General features: G+C 45.8%; 1 long non-coding RNA gene across 1 annotated transcript in view; it reads left to right on the top strand.

Annotated features, from left to right (window-relative positions):
* The first annotated feature begins 256 nt into the window (after positions 1-256).
* LOC124711206 overlaps positions 257-19,028 on the top strand; it is a 47,507-nt gene continuing 28,735 nt past the window's right edge. Inside the window, exons 1-2 of the long non-coding RNA XR_007005443.1 lie at positions 257-339; positions 18,054-18,164. This is a non-coding gene — a long non-coding RNA (uncharacterized LOC124711206). The remainder of the gene's footprint in view (positions 340-18,053; positions 18,165-19,028) is intronic.

The raw sequence follows: 19,028 nt of genomic DNA, 5'->3' as shown, positions 1-19,028 counted from the left end.
CCGCTTGTCCAGAGGTGGGTGGAGGAGGGCACTCACGACCCGGCCAGCGCTACACGGGACCCCTCTCTGCTGACACAGCAGCTCGGCGTCTGGCAACAGGCAGGGACGGGAAGAGGTCGGCCTGCAGCGTGGAACCCATCAGCCAGATGGACCGCGCACGCCGCGGACGTTTACTTTGCCTTAATAGCGCCAGCCGCTCGCGGGAGGGTATATAGGCCGCTGTGTGCGCCAGATGCCGCGTAGTCTGCCCGCAGCCATGGCACCCTCGACTGCAGCCCTGGCCGTGGTCGCGCTTCTAGCTCTCTCCGTCTCTGCGAGCGACACTCACTCGTCCGACAGGTATACTCTTTCTCGATCCTGATTACAGCGCAAGGCTTGAAACTGTAAGTCCAGCTTAGCGAAAGGCAGTGGACATCTAAACTTCTACTAAACTCCTCCCGGATGGGCCATGAAGGCCGAAAGGCACCGACCGACCACCGTGTCATCCTCAGCCCACATATGATGCGGATATGGAGGGGCATGTGGTGAGCGCACCGCTCTCCCGGAGCCGCCACTTCTCGATCAAGTAGCTCCTCAGTTTGCCTCACAAGGGCTAAGTGCACCCGACTTGCCAACAGCGCTCGGCAGACCGGTGTTAACAACTGCGGCAAGGTCGTTGACATCTAAACTTCTACTTATTTTTAATAAGTCAATTACAAGACCTGTTCCCTTTGTATGTGTGCCTCATCCTCTTAACACCTGCTTATTTCTTTATTTTTGTCTACCGGGTGAGCAAAAAGTCAGTATAAATTTGAAAAATTAATAAACCACGGAATAATGTAGATATAGAGGTAAAAATTGACACACATGCTTGGAACGACATGGGGTTTTATTAGAACCAAAAGAAAAGACAAAGTTCACAAGATGTCCAACAGATCGCGCTTGGCTGCAAAACTGCTACCGTCATGGTTGAGAGGTACGCCGATATGTTACAGAATCGCATCATCCCTAGCCTGGCTGATAAACACCTGCTGGAACGTACGATGTTAATGCAGGATGGCGCCCCACCCCATATTGCTAGACGCCTGAAAGATCTCTTTCGCGAGTCATTTGGTAATGATCGTGTGCTCAGCCACCACTTTCGTCATGCTTGGCCTCTCAGGTCCCCAGACGTCAGTCCATGCGATTATTGGCTTTGGGGTTACCTGAAGTCGCAAGTGTACCGTGATCGACCGACATCTCTAGGGATGCTGAAAGACAACATCCGACGCCAATGCCTCACCATAACTCCGTACATGCTTTACAGTGCTGTTCACAACATTATTCCTCCACTACAGCTATTGTTGAGGAATGATGGTGGACATATTGAGCATTTCCTGTAAAGAACATCATCTTTGCTTTGTCGTACTTTGTTATAATTATTGCTATTTTGGTCAGATGAAGCGCCACCTGTCAGACATTTTTTGAACTGTTGTATTTTTTTGTTCTAATAAAACCCCATGTCATTCCAAGCATGTGAGTCAATTTGTACCTCTCTATCTACATTATTCCGTGATTTATTCAGTTTTCAAATTTATACTTACTTTTTGATCTTCCTGTATTTTTGAGTCAGAAAATGACTAGCTGAAGTCGACGAAATATGATTTTTACTGAATAAATACACTGAGATGACAAAACCCATTAGATACCTCCTAATACGATGTCGGAGCTCCTCTTGCACGACGTAGTGCAGCAACTCAGCGTGACAGGGACTCAATAAATCGTTGGAAGTCCCCTGCAGAGGTATTGAACCATGTTTCCACTACAGGCGTCCATCATTACGAAAGTGTAGCTGGTGCAGGACTTTGTGCACAAACTGACCACTCGATTATGTCTCATAAATGTTTCATGGGATTCATGTCGGACGATCAGGAGGGCCAAATCTCTTGTTCGAATTTTCCAGAATGTTCTTCAAACCAATCGGAACCAATTGTTGCCTGGTGACATGACGCATTGCCAGCCATAAAAAAGCCATCGCTATTTAGAAACATGAAGTCCATGAAAGGCTGCAAGGGGCCTCCAATTAGCCGAACATAACCATTTCCAGTCAGTAATCGGTTCACGCCACATCACACCCTTCTCCAGCCATAAACAGCTTGCACAGTGCCTTGTTGACAACTTGTGTGTATGGCTTCGTGGGATCTGCGCTACACTCGAACTCTACCATCAGCTCTTGCCAACTGAAATCGGCACACATCTGACCAAGTCTCGATGTTCCGGTAGTCTACGGTCCAACCGATGTGGTCACGGGCCCAAGAAAGGGGCTGCAGGCGATGTTAGCAAAGGAATTCGCGCCATAAGCCAATAATACCAAATTTCACCATACCTTTCATATTGATTTGTGCGGTTATTTCACGCAGTGTTGCTTGTCTGTTAGCACTGACAAGTGTACGCAAACGCATCTTCTCTCGGTCGTTTAGTGGAGGCCAACGGCCCCTGAGTCGTGAGACTTAATGCCTGAAATTTGTGTTTTTCGGCACACTATTCGATACTGTGCATTTCGGAATATTGACTTCCCTAACGATATCTGAAATGGAATGTCCCATGCATCTAGCTCCAACTACCATTTAGCGCACAAAGTCTGTTCATACCTGTCATGCGGGCACGACCACATGAGTACAAATGGCAGGTCTGCCAATAGACAGCCGTTTTAACCTTGTGTGTGCGATACTATTACCTTCTTTTTTGTGACGGCTCCCTAACCCAAGGTCCACGGCGCTACTTTTGGGGCAGCCACCACAAATTGTATAAAGCGTGGGTAGTGACCAGGATGTAGCTATGTCTGTTGGCCGAAAAATAATTAACGAGAAGAATTGCGCCAGCTAGAATGAAGAGATAACTTATCTTTATTTCTGACGATACGTGCACCAGCAATACAAGTCCAAGTAATATCCAGGAGTAATCCGCGTACTGAGCCTAGTCGAATACAATAGCAAATATCACACTGCAACGGCTCCGCTATAAACTCCACGAAAGGCTAGCGATAGATAATCGACAGTAGACTGTTCGTCTCGGCCGGCCGGAGTGGCCGAGAGGTTAAAGGCGCTACAGTCTGGAACCACACGACCGCTACGGTCGCAGGTTCGAATCCTGCCTCAGGCATGGATGTGTGTGATGCCTTTAGGTTAGTTAGGTTTAAGTAGTTCTAAGTTCTAGACGACTTATGACCACAGCAGGTGAGTCCCATAGTGCTCAGAGCCATTTGAACCATTTTTTTTTTGTTCGTCTCGGGGCCAGCGCTCCTCCTTATATGCAAAAGGCGGAGGGCGCTGCGGACCCGAGCTCAGCCATGGCGCGACCTCTTCCGTCGGCGGTAACGCTCTGAGACGCCGACGGCCGCGACAGGAACTGTGGCCAGCGATGTCACGGTCTGGGCGCGCGTGCGCGAGTTGGTTGGTTGTTCGGGTCCGTGGATACAGGTCCTTTGTATGTACATATCGCTATTTCATGACTTTTGTCATCTCAGTGAAGAATGCAACAAGCATTATGAAACAAAACTCAAATTTCTTCCAAATAGGCCTTGACGACCCAACGCTATTGACCGATCGCCGGTTTAGCCACTGGATGCGCATATGGAGGGGCATGTGGGCAGTGCCTCTCTCTCCCGGAGCCGTTGTCAGCTTCTGTGACCAGTCGCTATTTCTCAATCAAGCAGCTACTCAACTGACCTCACAAGGACTGAGTACACCCTACTTGCGAACAGCAGTCGGCAGACCCAGCCAGGTGCTAGCCAAGCCCGACAGCGCTTAACCATGATGGGAATCATTGTGACCACTGCGGCAAGGCCGTGGTCCACTTTGCACTGTCATATGTATAAAAATACATCCAGACTATTGCAGCGAGCTGCTACTACGAAATTATCACAGCAGAGAGAAGCTACATTTATCTCCTGACAGGGGTGTCGCTCGCCAAGAAGTAACGTGTTTTTCCTCTATCTGCTGTGCTTCCTGACAGGCATTGTTGGCGTCAGGGATAAACTTTGTATTGTAGGGTATAATGCATACAGTCAGAGACAGCAAAGGACCTGGAAGAGCAGCTGAACGGAATGGACAGTGTCTTTAAAGGGGGATACACGATAGACACCAACAAAAGCAAAACAAGGATAATGGAACGTAGTCGAATTAAAAGGGGTGATGCTGCGGGAATTAGATTAGGAAATGAGACGCTTAAAGTAGTAAATGAGTTTTGCTATTTGGGGAGCAAAATAACTGATGATGGTCGAGGTAGAGAGGATATAAAATGTAGATTGGCAATGGCAAGGAAAACGTTTCTAAAGAGGAGAAAATGGTTAACATCGAGTATAAGAGTCAGGAAATCGTTTCTGAAGGTATTTGTATGGAGTGTAGCCATGTATGGAAGTGAAACGTGGACGATAAATAGTTTGGACAAGAAGAGAATAGAAGCTTTCGAGATGTGGTGTTACAGAAGAATGCTGAAGATTAGATGAGTAGATCACATAACTAATGAGGAGGTATTGAATAGAATTGGAGAGAAGAGAAATTTGTGGCACAACTTGGCTAGAAGAAGGGAACGGCTGATAGGGCATATTCTGAGGCAACAAGGGATCACTAATTTAGTATTTGAGAGCAGTGTGGAGGGTAAAAATCGTGGAGGGAGACCAAGAGATGAATACACTAAGCATATTCAGAAGGATGTAGGTTGCAGTAAGTACTGGGAGATGAAGCAGCTTGCACAGGATAGAGTAGGATGGAGAGCTGCATCAAACCAGTCTCTGGACTGCGCAACTACTATGCACTCGCATCCTGTACAATCATAATGTGTAAGGGTACTGTACCCTTACGCCTAGCTGCCAACAGGTCATACCTCATCACTTTTTAAAGATTCCTACCTGGAGTAATAAAAAATAGAGAAAAGTTAAAATGGTGTCTTTTGAGTACAGTTCAAGGAACGTTCGTTTATACATATGAACAGTCCAGTTGTAGATGTTGTTCAACTTACGCATGTAAATCAACCTTGGTTCGGTCCTGACGGACCACCAGAGATGTCTTCTACAGTTTCTCGTTTCGTGGTAGATTCGTAGTTATACCACCAAATCCTGCCATCGGCGATGATATTTTCCGGGAAAGATTTTCCGCATCTTTCATTTCAGGCGTCCACGTCTCGTCGTTTCTGTTGAGGAATCACCGTGTGCGGGACGCACTTGGCGCAAACACAAACTTTTCTCTTCTTGAAAATGTTCTTAGCAATATCTTCAACGGACAATTTATAAACGTTCAGATCGTTGCTCCACTGCGATTTGTGACACAACAACGTCAACTGACTTCCGCCGCCCGTTCACTACTGAACGCTGCCTGATAATATAATGGGTATCCGTTGTTTACTGTTGTTAGTTCAAGCTGCCATCGTTGTTACTGCGCTGGCTGCACTTATGTCTCTGCACAGCGCGATCCTCGCGTGTTTCGCTTTACGGGTCGCGTGAGGTTGGGAGGACGTTCAAATCTAGCCTGCTCGTGTTCCGTGGACCCGCAGTAGTAGGTTGGAGATAGTAGTGTTACGCGGTCACTGCTGCTGTTAGTCGTGTTATCGTCTAGTTCTTGTAAGACCTGAGTCTAGTGCGAATGCTTTCTGTTGCAGAGAGAGCAGTTTTAATGGAAGAGGTTTTCCGTACAGGAGGTAACATTACGGTGCATGTGAGGCGGCAATTTAGATTGCGTTTTCCTGCTTCGAGACATACACATCGTGACACTATATGTGATTTAATTTGCAAATTCCAGACAAAAGGTTCAGTTCATGATGCACCACGAACTGGTAGGGTCACAAGTTCAACAGAACGGAAGTTTCACGATATTTCGAACGTAACGTTGCAGAGTCCATCATAATTAGTGAGAAGATTATCGCAAAAGCCTAAAGGCTGCCGTACCCCAGCACAGAATGCCGTAACCAAAGACCTAGGGCTGTGTCCGTATAAAATTACTGCTGTGCAAAAGTCACGCTGTATGGACCATGCGAAGGGAATTGGGTGTCGTTCATGGTTTCAGGGATTTATAAACCGACATGGTGTTTTAGAACGAACCTTTTTGACTTATGAGGCTTGGTTTCACCTATCTGGCTACATTAATTCCCAAAATCCACAAATATTGTCATCAGGAAATCCACATGCCTTAAGATAAACGCCATTGCACGGGATGTCGCAGAGAAATGTAGCCGCGTCGGTATGGCGGCAACCTGCCGGGCAGTGCTGCGTGGCGTGTTGCTGGGTCATCAGGCGCTCACCATACACTGTGTACGCAGGGCGGTCGGGAACTATCTAAAAAGCTCAGTGCTGACAGGTCAACATCCCCATCGTACCCCCCTCAGATTTAGTTATAAGTTGGCACAGTGGATAGGCCTTGAAAAACTGAACACAGATCAATCGAGAAAACAGGAAGAAGTTGTGTGGAACTATGAAAAAATAAGCAAAAATATACAAACTGGGTCGTCCATGTGTAAGATAGGCAACATTAAGGAGGATGTCAGGATATGAGTGCCATGGTCCCGTGGTTAGCGTGAGCAGCTGCGGAACGAGAGGTCCTTGGTTCAAATCTGCCCTCGACTGAAAATTTTGCATTCTTTAGTTATGATCTGTCCGTTCGTTCATTGACGTCTCTGTTCACTGTAATAAGTTTAGTGTCTGTGATTTGCGACCGCACCGCAAAACCGTGTGATTAGTTGACGAAAGGACGTGCCTCTCCAATGGGAACCGAAAACATTTGATCGCAAGGTCATAAGTCAACCGATTCCTCCACAGGAAAACACGTCTGATATTTTGTATACGACACTGGTGACAGCATGTGCGTCACATGACAGGAATATGTTCTCGATCCACCTAACTTGTACACTAGGCGAATGGGTGAAAAGATTCTTCTACCTTGCCCGATTTAGGTTTTCTTGTGGATGTAATAATCACTCCAAAAAAAGTGATGAAAACATAAGAGTTTTTCACATAAACCGAAAATAAAAAGATAAAATTTTCAGTCGAGGGCAGATTTGAACCAAGGACCTCTCGTTCCGCAGCTGTTCACGCTAACCACGGGACCACGGCGCTCCTCTCTTACATTACCCTTAATGTTGTCTATCTTACGCATGGACGACCCAGTTTGTATATTTTGCTTATTTTTTCATAGTTCCACACAACTTCTTCCTGTTTTCTCGATTGATCTGTGTTCAGTTTTTCAAGGCCTATCCACTGTGCCAACTTATAACTAAATCTGAGGGGAGTGCGATGGGGATGTTACCTTGTGAGTAATAATAAGAAAAAATTCGATAAATTACGCCGTTACCGAGTTATTTAGCATCGAAGTCAGCGAATCAGGTCGCCTTACGTGCAAGTTGCTGCAGCCTGCCGGAAACAGTGTCGTCAGACATGTTCTTCGTTCGCTTTCCTCAAATCGAACAAACGTATCTTTCGCTCAACTAGCTTAAATTTATCATTTTCAAAAAAAGGCATATTTTAGCTGGTAATGTGCATTGTGGTAACTCACAGACCATTAGATGTGTTACGCGCACGTGTGAGTGTATGAATTTGTGCACGCAACGACCTTATTGCCTAATTCCAATGCTAAATAAGTCGGAAACGGCGCATAAAAGAAACCTGTTTGCACGATATCACAGGTCTGGCAGCGCCTTCAGTTTTGCATTTACTGCAGGTAGGGAATCAGTCTGCGACGTGTTAGACCAGAGTCTTCTAGAACGGAGACCAGAGCTTTCAATGTGAATAACTACACACAGCATAATAGCAGACGCAGAAACATATCTAGCAAAGCGTATCTGAAAAAGTACGGGTACACTTCGAAGCGGACGGTTACACATCGAAGTGGTGTAATAGCCTTTCACGCCTTTTACAACTCAATAAAACACTGAAAGACAAGAGATGAAAGTAAAAACATCTGGCAATGCCATACGTGGATTCCTCTTAACTTACTTGAGAGTGCACAGCCAACGAAAAGTGATCACGAGATCGGCACAGAAAACAAGTATCTACATCTACATCTACATTTATACTCCGCAAGCCACCCATCGGTCTGTGGCGGAGGGCACTTTACGTGCCACTGTCATTACCTCCCGTTTCTGTTCCAGTCGCGTATGGTTCGCGGGAAGAACGACTGTCTGAAAGCCTCCGTGCGCGCTCGAATCTCTCTAATTTTACATTCGTGATCTCCTCGGGAGGTATAAGTAGGGGGAAGCAATATATTCCATACCTCATCCAGAAACGCATCCTGTCGAAACCTGGCGAGCAAGCTACACCGCGATGCAGAGCGCCTCTGTTGCAGAGTCTGCCACTTGAGTTTGCTAATCATCTCCGTAACGATATCACGGTTACCAAATAACCCTGTGACGAAACGCGCCGCTCTTCTTTGGACCTTCTCTATCACCTCCGTCAACCCGATCTGGTACGGATCCCACACTGACGAGCAATACTCAAGTATAGGTCGAACGAGTGTTTTGTAAGCCACCTCCTTTGTTGATGGACTACATTTTCTAAGGACTCTCCCAATGAACCTCAATCTGGTACCCGCCTTTTCAACAATTAATTTTATATGATCATTCCACTTCAAATCGTTCCGCACGCATACTCCCAGATATTTTACAGAAGTAACTGCTACCAGTGTTTGTTCCTCTATTATATAATCATACAATAAAGGATCCTTCTTTCTATGTATTCGCAATGCATTACATTTGCAGCTAACTTTAAAAGATGAACACAGGGTGTTCACTTTAATTGAAGACACAGAAATATCTCAAAAGCCACGCAGCAGATGAAAAGAAGTTATAATTCCAATATGTTTAAAGTCGGAGGTGGACAGCCAATGATACCATTCTCGACCCCCGCCGACTTCATCCCATCCCGTGTATCCGAGGCTCGGGGAAACTTTGAAATATACAATGGGACCCTCGTTTTTTATTGCAGATTACGATTCTACTGCAGAATCTACATACGTTTTGTCTCAAGCATTTTCTTCGTTTCGTCACGGATGGCACTGTAATCGGAGGAACAGAAATGGGCACTCAATCGTAATTTACAACATGCTACTCAATGACCCTCGAATATCCAATGGGACGTGAGGCTTTATCTCCACCCTACGTAGGTAGAACAGGCCATTATTTCTTAACCGGAAATCCCATTCGCAACGCTGTATTCCTCAGACATATCGAAAAGGGGACTACTCGACGTAGCACTGTGGTCGTGGCTCGAGGCGGAAGCTACTCTGCTTTTCCAACTACAGTAATTGTTCAAAAATAGCACCGCCAACTTCAGTATACTTAGTGATCCGCTTTTCAAATGACCATCGCAGGAGAGAAGCATATCTACGGAAATGTCAGCACACGCGTTTCTGATGTCCTGCAGTGGTACCGGTGGTTCCTGTTCCAAAAACAATCGATATCTGCGTCTATTCAACCTGCCGTCTATAAAAGACGGTCCATTGAGTTTGTTCCGCATGATGACACACCATACATTAACCCACCAAAGACATAGATGGTCAACTTGCCGTAAGCAGTGGGGATTGTCTACACTTCAGTAATGCATCTTACGCTGGTTAACACTACCATGGTTTGTGAATGTAGACTCATTGGAAAATAGTACCTCAGCAAAGAAAGTGGGGCTCTTTTGCACTTGTAGACGTGCTCATTCACAAAACACTACCCAGTTATGGAAATCGGCGTCATGTATTTCTTTATGCAGTAACACGTGGGTTGGATGATACTTATGACGATGCAATAGTGTGACAACACTATCTACGAACATACCGGAATCACGGTGTAGTTGCCGGGCGTTTATCCGTGTGTTCTGCTACACTGCCGCTAGTACAGCTATTTCATTAGCTTCTCCTGTAGACCGTTTGCTTCGTTTCCTTTTGCAGGTGTGTACGCTGCCATCAGTCATAAAGGCGTTCACTTAAAAAAACCAACGAGAGAGAGCTTTCTCTGGAAAGCACTCGGCATACAAGGCAACAAAAGTCTCAACATTTCTCCTACATCCTCCATAAATCAGCATTATTTCAATTTTTTCTTCTGTGATTGTAACATTTATCATCCACTTGCACGTCTGTCTCAAAATGATAAGTAGGTGTGGAGGCAGTAAAAACTGGGCAAGTACTGTAATGTTTAGGGTCGCTACGTCTGCACGATACGTGAGCTCCGGTCGCAGTGTACTGCCTGTTATGATAGTCGTAGTTGTCTACACGGCCACCGTGGCGTGACGAGTGGTCCCCTGTTCGATATATTGGAGTAATACAGAATTGCGAATGGGGTTTGCAGTTAGAAGATATGAAAAACTGGTCTGTCCTACCGTCGCAGCATAGAGGTGGTGTCCCACGTGCCACTGGATATTCAGTGGTCATTGAGTAGCAGGTCGGAAAGTATGATTGAGTGCCCATTTCTACTCCTCCGATTACAGCGCCAAATGCGGCGAAACGAAGGAAATGCTTCAGACAAGACGGGTGCAGATTTTCATGTAGAATCGTAATAATAAACGGGGTTTTCCAGTGAAGATTTCAAAGTTGGGCCCCATCACCCACGCACAGGTCGAGTGTGGTATCGTTGCATATCGCATCCGAGACAAACAAATTGGAATTATAACTTTTTTAATCCGATGTGTAGTTTTCGATATATTTCAAAGTATTCAGTTTGTTTGGTATGTTTGCCACTGTAAGCATCTTTGCACACCCGAATACATGAGTGATGCGTATTCTTTGGCTGTCATAGTTGTTTATCAGTATCTACTACTTGGTATCCAGGGTGAATTATCAGTCATGTGTTCAGCATCCAAATTACCTTTCTACTTCCACTGTTAGTCAAAAATATTTCCATTAGGAAAGCATAGAGTAAATCTTGCGTTATTTAATATCGTGCTTAAAAATAATTTTTGTGGCGTATAGCAGTGTTGAGAAAAGATTATAGGACATGTTTGTACAAGTTACTCGTGCAGCATTAAAAGGATTACGCACTTAATACTTTTGCAATACGCAGATAGAGTAGAGTCCAACTATCCGTTGCGAGGTAGGAAACAACTGTAGGGTCTAAACGAATATCTGAGAGAAAATTAGAAACAGTTTCCATCTACAAAAGTTTCATATAAATTCAGTAGAGCCGTTTTCTAACGTCGTTTAGTTTTCGATATGCAACAGTTAGCCATTGTGTGATTGTGACAAAGCCAGTCTGAGTATTATTGATAAGTATTCTCTACATTTAATTTCATTTGCAGATAGCCAGATTAACTTTAGATTACGTTGAGAAGCGTGATAGCTAAGACTATTCTAGATAAAAATACGTTGATCAGCCAGAACATTATGGCCTCCGACGTACTATTGACGTAAAACCGTCCAGACAATAGCAGCGTCACCTGTCGAGCAATGACTGCTAGTCAGACACACCTACGATGTATGCAGTGTCAGTGGGTGTGCTGTCCGTGTGTACAGGGTGAAAAGTATTTAAACCGATAAACTCTGGGACATTGTAGGGGACATCAAAACAAATATTTTTCCCTAATGTCATTTTTTCCTATGAGGATTACTTAAACCGGTGGAGGCCGTATTACGCTCTTCAGTTGTTAGAGGGCGTATTACACTCTTCAGTTGTAGGCAACTGCTGTCCACCAATGTAGTAGTGCATTCTCTCTGTTTACTAATGGAGCGATACACCTGGTTCGTGCGTACTAAGTAGCGCACCACAACGGACGAGCTGCACAGCGGGTTTGTCAACAATAATATCCTAATCGCCGTATCCCGCATCATACGAAATTTGCTGCTGTGTACCACCGTCTGAGTGAGACCGGGTCATTTAGCAGATTACCTGGACAGGGACGCCGTCGCTTGGTAAGAACGCTGCTTGCAGCATGTGCTTGCAGCATGTGGAGCGGGATCCTTCAATCAGCACTCGTGCAATTGCACGTAACATGGGGACGAATCAGACGAATGTAAGAACAGTCCTTCGAGAGCAATTGTTACGTCCATTTCACTTACAGTGTGTCCACAACCTGAAACAAGTTGATTATCCACCCAGAGCACAGTTTTCGGAGTGGTACCTGGAACAGTGTGAAATGCATCCTACATTTCCATCCTCTGTGTTGTTTGCCGATGAAGCAACGTTCGTGCGTGATGGAGACTTCAACATGCACAAGTCGCATGTTTGGAGTGAGGATAACCCACATGCCACAATTACTAGCGCTCAAGTGCGGTTCTTCGTTAATGTGTGGATCGGTGTTGTTGGGGACTGTTTAATTGGGCCGTATCTGCTACCTAGACCATTAAATGGCAGACACTATTACAATTTATTCGACAGAGCATTGCCAGAGTTGCTGGAAGACGTCCCGCTCTCTACAAGACAACGCATGTGGTTCCAACATGACGGGGCGCCGCCACATTTCAGTCGTCGTGTGCGTCGATTCCTGGACCGGCGGTTGCCAGAAACGTGGATTGGCAGAGGTGGTCCTGTACCATGGACAGCTCGATCCCCAGATATGTCCCATCTAGCCTTTTTTTGTGTGGGGAGAGATGCGCAACCTTGTTTACGCAACTCCTGTTGCACCAGAAGATGATCTTGTAGCAGCAGCAGAAACAATTCAGGATACTCCTGGGGTTTTTGCCCGTGTCAGACAGAACATGATCCGACGGTGTAACCTTTGTTTACGTGTCAATGGAGACATTTTTGAAAATCTACTGTAACTGAAATTGGGTTGTGTTAATGTGTTGTCTCTTGGTGATAAAAAAATGGAAAAGTGTTTGTTGGTTTAATTAATTTGCCGCCAGAGAAATCTTCCTCTACCGGTTTAAATACACCTCATAGGAAAATGTGACATTAGGGAAAAATATTTGTTTTGATGTCTCCTACAACCTCCCAGAGTTTGTCGGTTTAAATACTTTTCACCCTGTAGAATGTGGAAGGCTCCTTGATACCTGTACTACAGGACGGAGACAAGCTGGCGGCGAATCCATTACGATCTGAGAAAAATTCACGTGGGCATCCATGGCTGCAGTGGAGCTCGTGCAAGACACCATGACGGCCAAGGAGTATCGTACACTGGTTGAAGAGTGTGATGGTGTGGTTCGAGAAACACAGTGGCGAGTTGTTCCAGTTGATTTGGTGCCTCCCCCCCCCCCCCCCCCCCCCGAGTCGTTGCTCGCCGCTCCCCTCCCAGAAATTTACGAGAATTAGAAGACTTGTGTGTGTGTAGATGGGGTCCCAACTCCCTCCAGAGACCTACCAACGCCTCTTTCCTTCCAAGCCATAGCGTGTGCGTTCGCACAAGAAGGTCAATGGCCGGGAAGCCATATTTTAACTTTATATGACGGCAGTATCTGTTCCCGAAAGAACAGTTACCGTGGATGACCATGCAGCTTTGCTGGAAATAAATGATAATTAAATGAACACCCTAGCTGCAAACAGGCGTTGATGTACTGCCATGTAAGCAGGAGATCCCGGGTTCGAGTCCCGGTCGGGGTACACATTTTCAACATGTCCCGAATGAAGTACATCGACGCCTGCTCGCAGCTAGGGTGTTCATTTAATTATCATTTATTTCTAGCAAAGCTGCATGGTCATCCACGGTAACTGTTCTTTCGGGAACAGATACTGCCGTCATATATAGTTAAAATGTTGGAAGTCTAAAACTTTTTGGCGCTGCGCTTATGCACTAGAAGTTTGGCGACGATCACTCTTTTCACATTCTCATCCGGAAAGAGAATTCCACTTTTTTAAATTGATGCCATGGTCAACATCTCTTTACCTCACATTCCTGTTGAAGACATCTACTATTTCAGATAATTTACGTGGAAGTTTCTGCTGTGCTTAACCACACATCAGGGGATAACGGAATGACGGGATGACGGGATGAAGGTAAGAGAGGAAAGAGTTCAAATAATGTGTGTGCGATGTTGCACTGGTGCATCCAAAATTTGATACGCAAGAATGTAAAAATGTTATACAGAACAAAAATAATACTCTGGTTAGGATGATGACGGCACTGTGTGAGATCGTATGATTCAATGAAATTAAATTTTTTTCTAATTAGAGGTTACTCGTTGATGCCGAATGATAGGGATCTCGGGATTGTTAGCAGGAAGTTAAAGAAGGAGCAAAGATAGTATACAGTGGATGACGTAGCTGAACTGGTGAAGCATTCCTCAGAAAATGATAGCTTTTCTTCAAATGAAAGTGGATTAATTTATCGACTACAGTTCCCGATGGCCCACATTCTATAAAATAGTCTGCTTGAGCGTGCGTTGATTTGTACGGTAAAGTCGTTCGTAGACACCTGAATAGGGTTCTCATAATACGATGAGCTGTACAAACTTTGGAACCCTCTTCAGAGAAAGTCACCTTATCTTTACTGCCTGCATATAACAACAAAAGGGATGACATTGAGAAATCTTTAGACTGTATCCCTCAACACAAGGTATAGTTTTAGAATTCAGTCGCATCATGGCGAACCACAACGGCATCTCGTGTTGTAGATGAAGATGACTGAGTAATGCAACCTTGCAAAATGTCTAGTATTATTCAGAGAAAAAACTAAACTCGGAACAGGCCTTGGAAGGCTCAACCGTACCGACCGGCCGCCGTTTCTTCCGCAGCCCACAGGCGTCACTAGATGCGGATATGGAGAAGCATGTGGTCAGCACATCGCTCTCCCGGCCGTTTGTCAGTTTACGAGACCGGAGCCGCTACTTCACAGTCTAGTATAAGGCTGACTCTGGCTGTTGAGACACTAGTCCCACTGTTATTTATTTAGTTCTCGTTCGATCTGCCAGATACATTTTACAAAGAACAGATAAGATTAATATAAATCACAATAAACGTTTGGAACTTACGATGTGGAAACAAATTATATGAGTTATTACATTACAATTATGTGAGGGAAAATACATTATTACATTAAATGGGACAAAAATCACATAAATTGAAGACAATTAATTACACAGTAACATTAAGATTATGGAGCCATTTTCTGGCATTGTCCGTTAACGTTTGGAGCGACATCAGAGAGCCGTATCTGAAACCATGAATGTTACAAACCAGAAGATGGTCCATTGTTTGTACCTCGCCACAGTCACAACACGAATCGTCTGTATAGCCCCATTTGGTTGTTTGCTGTCTGCATCGTCCAACTCCAGTGCGAAACCTGTTTAGAGCCGACCAGTGTTTCCTGTTGAGATTGAAGCCTCCAACCCTTTTGGTTGGGTCGTGGATTAGGTGATGGTTTGCCACGACGCCTCTTCTCAGACCCTGCCATGCATTCTTCCATTCAGCATCGAGACCCTCTATGCCCAATGTTCTGCTCCAGACGATAGGTTTCCTGGACTTAAGTCTCGTGGGTCCTCCCATGTCGGCATGTATGGGTAGGCTTGGGTTTGCTTCAATTTTTTCTACTGTGCCCTGGGTTGCTTTCTCTCTACGTATAGAAGCAGGAGCGATGTTTGCCAGCACCGGAAGCCACTCAACGGGGGTTGGCCTGCGAGTGCCGGTGACGGTTCTCAGAGTGGCATGTAGTTGTACATCCACTTTTTTGGCGTGCGGGATTCTGCTCCAGACTGGGGCACAGTATTCTGCAGCGCTGTACACCAGTGACAGTGCAGCAGTTCGCAGAGTGGCAGCATCACAACGCCAAGTGGTGCCTGCCAGTCTGTGGCGCAAGTTATTTCTTGTCTTTAGCTTTTGGGCAGTATCAGTTAGGTGTTGGCTGAAAGTCATGCTGCGATCTAGCTTAATACCGATATATTTTGGGAAATCCTCGTGGCTGACAGCTTTACCATTTATAACTAGGCGCAGTTCCCTTCTCGCTTCCTTGTTGTTTAGATGCATGACTGTATGGCACTTGCTGGTTTCACCATATAATTTGACCCTGAACTTCTTTTCGCTCAGCATGTTGTTCATGAGCTTCAACGTTGTTTTGAATTTGACTATCTTTGAAAGTTTTAACATGAGACCATATAGCCATACAGTGTCGTACGCTGATGTCAGGTCAATGAGGACTATCCCTGTTTCCTCTTTTTCCTGAAAGCCTCGTTCATTGTGTGTGGTAAGTGCCAGCACCTAGTCGCAGCAGCTTCTTCCTTGTCTAAATCCTGCTTGCTCCACTGATAGTTATTCCTCCAGTACTGGTTTAAGTCTTTCCCACAGTATCCTTTCAAACAGTTTGTAGGTTATACACAGTAATGAGATCGGCCTGAAGTACCTTGCGTCAGTTCCATTCTTCCCTGGTTTAAGTATGGCAATGATTTTGGCTGTTTTCCATTCTCTGGGGATTTCGCAGGTTTCCATTATTCTCGTGAATAGTTTGCATAGCCATTTCAGCGCTTTTGGTCCAAGATTTTTCAAAAATTCAGGGAGGATGTTGTCTGGTCCAGTGCCTTCCCTGCCCATGTGTGTTGGAGTGCCATCTTCACCGCTTCTTCTTGGACTGCTGCCGTGAACATGGCGGCTTTTTCTTCACATTCCTGTAGTGCCACAACCATCTGGGATTTCTTTTTTCTTTTTTTTTTTTTTTTTTGCTCAGGAGTCACTGTTATCTTGGCGTTATCCCTGAGTTTCTTGCTGATTTTGTTTGGGTGGATACTGGCTTCCTGTGGTTGGCTCCTCCCAGCTTTTTCATGAGACTCCAGCTTTTACGGCTTGAATGTGTGAAGTCCTGAAGTCCACTGTGACACAAGGAGGTAAATGGCTGTCTCATAAAATTTCCGGGGCTGTGATGTTAACCAGCTCCGCATGCGCAGCATACCGACAATCCTTCTTTCCACGAACGAGACTGGAATAGAAGGGAGAACCGATAGAGGTACTCACGGTACCCTCCGCCACACACCGTCAGGTGGCTTGCGGAGTACGGATGTAGATGTAGATGTAGATGTAGAGGGTAATACGGAACGCCGTGCTGGATCCCAACGGCCTCGTATCACTAGCAGTCGAGAAGACAGGCATCTTATCCGCATGGCTGTAACGGATCGTGCAGCCACTTCTCGATCCATGAGTCAGCAGATAGGGACGTTTGCAAGACAACAACCATCTGCACGAACAGTTCGACGACGTTTGCAGCAGCATGGACTATCAGCTCGGAGACCGTGGCTGCGGTTACCCTTGACGCTGCATCACAAACAGGAGAACCTGCGATGGTGTACTTAACGACGAACCTGGGTGCACGAATGGCAAAACGTCATGTTTTAGGATGAATCCAGCTTCTGTTTACAGCATCATGATGGTCGCATCCGTGTTTGGCGACACTGCGGTGAACGCACATTGGAAGCGTGTATTCGTCATCGCCATACTGGCGTATCACACAGCTGATAGTATGGGGTGCCATTAGTTACACGTATCGGTCACCTCTTGTTCGCATTGACGGCGCTTTGGACAGTGGATGCTACATTTCAGATGTGTTACGACCCGTGACCCTACCCTTCATTCGATCCTTGACAAACCCTACATTTCAGCAGGGTAATGCACGACCGCATGTTGCAGGTCCTGTACCGGTCTTTCTTGATAAAATATTCGACTGCTGCCCTGGCGAGCACATTCTCCAGATCTCTCACCAACTGAAAACGTCTGGTCAATGGTGGCCGAGCAACTGGCTCGTCACAATACGCCAGTTACTACTCTTGATGAACTGTGGTATGGTGTTGAAGGTGCATGGGCAGCTGTACCTGTACACGCCATGCAAGCTCTGTTTGATTCAATGCCCAGGCCGTTATTACGGCCAGAGGTGGTTGTTCTGGGTACTGATTTCTCAGGATCTATGCACCCAAATTGCGTGAAAACGTAATCACATGTCAGTTCTAGTATAATATATTTGTCCAATGAATACTTGTTTATCATCTACATTTCTTCTTGGTGTAGCAATTTTAATGGCCAGTAGTGTATATATTAAGGAAAATTATCTACATAAAGAAACCAGAAATGCATGTCAGGATATAAATTGCATTAAATCGGTTTTATTTGTTTTTTGTCTCTAATTGCTGGTAGGATATGTGGACACGTTGCTCTTGTGCAGTACGCGGTCGCCACAGACGGGCAGCAAGCTATGTAGCGCTGGCGTCTGTTTGTGTGCTCAGGTGGAAGCGGCTGTCGGACCAGCGGCTGGCGGAGCTGCAGACTCTGGTGGCGCTGGAGGCGATGGGCCACACCGTGCCCGTGGGCGCCGGCGTCGTGGACCCCAGGGCAGTGTGAGTGCCGCGCCGATACTGTCAACGTTTCACGAGGAATAGTAAGCATCTTAGGAGGTTGTAGCGCAGACTAATAAACGAAAACGTTCCATATAACATGTGTTCCACTGTTACTGGTTACAGAGGTACAGCCGTCAGAATATAACCCAAAGGAATACTCACAGTCCAGAATTAGATTTTCACTCTGCAGCGGAGTCTGCGCTGATATGAAACTTCCTGGCAGATTAAAACTGTGGGCCCGGCCGAGACTCGAACTCGGGACATTTGCCTTTCGCGGGCAAGTGTTCTACCAACCGAGCTACCCGAGCACGACTCACGCCCCGTCCTCACAGCTTTACTTCCGCCAGTACCTCGTCTCCTACTTAACTTCACAGAAGCTCTCCTGTGAACCTTGCAGAACTAGCACTCCTGTGAAGTTTGGAGGACGGGGCGTGAGTCGTGCTTGGGTAGCTCAGATGGTAGAGCACTTGCCCGCGAAAGGCAAAGGTCCCGAGTTCGAGTCTCGGTCCGGCCCACAGTTTTGATCTGCCAGGAACTTTCGAATACTCATAGTGTCGTAGAGTTGTGTACGACTTCCTACACAACGGTAAGCATTGGTGGGCTACAAAGTTATGTGGCAACCGTCGTAGTACAAAAGCTAGACAGGAGCAGAATAATTGTAACACCCCACCCGTTGCTTGTCCCACTTTTGCATGTGTTCGCCCCTGACAAATAACTTACAGAGAAATTGGGAGTGGAACTATACGCAAAAATGGATAACGCTAGATTTAAATGTGGCCCTGTCACCCCTAATTAATCTGCGGTGCTAGTTTTGACGATAAATCACACCTATTTTTACTTCCGAACATAAACGATTACGAACAC

The sequence above is a fragment of the Schistocerca piceifrons genome, chromosome 8 (genome assembly GCF_021461385.2).
Source record: "Schistocerca piceifrons isolate TAMUIC-IGC-003096 chromosome 8, iqSchPice1.1, whole genome shotgun sequence".
In the NCBI taxonomy this organism is placed as follows: domain Eukaryota; kingdom Metazoa; phylum Arthropoda; class Insecta; order Orthoptera; family Acrididae; genus Schistocerca; species Schistocerca piceifrons.
The sequence above is the reverse complement of the archived record's forward strand: the minus strand, read 5'-3'. Positions and strand labels throughout refer to the sequence as shown.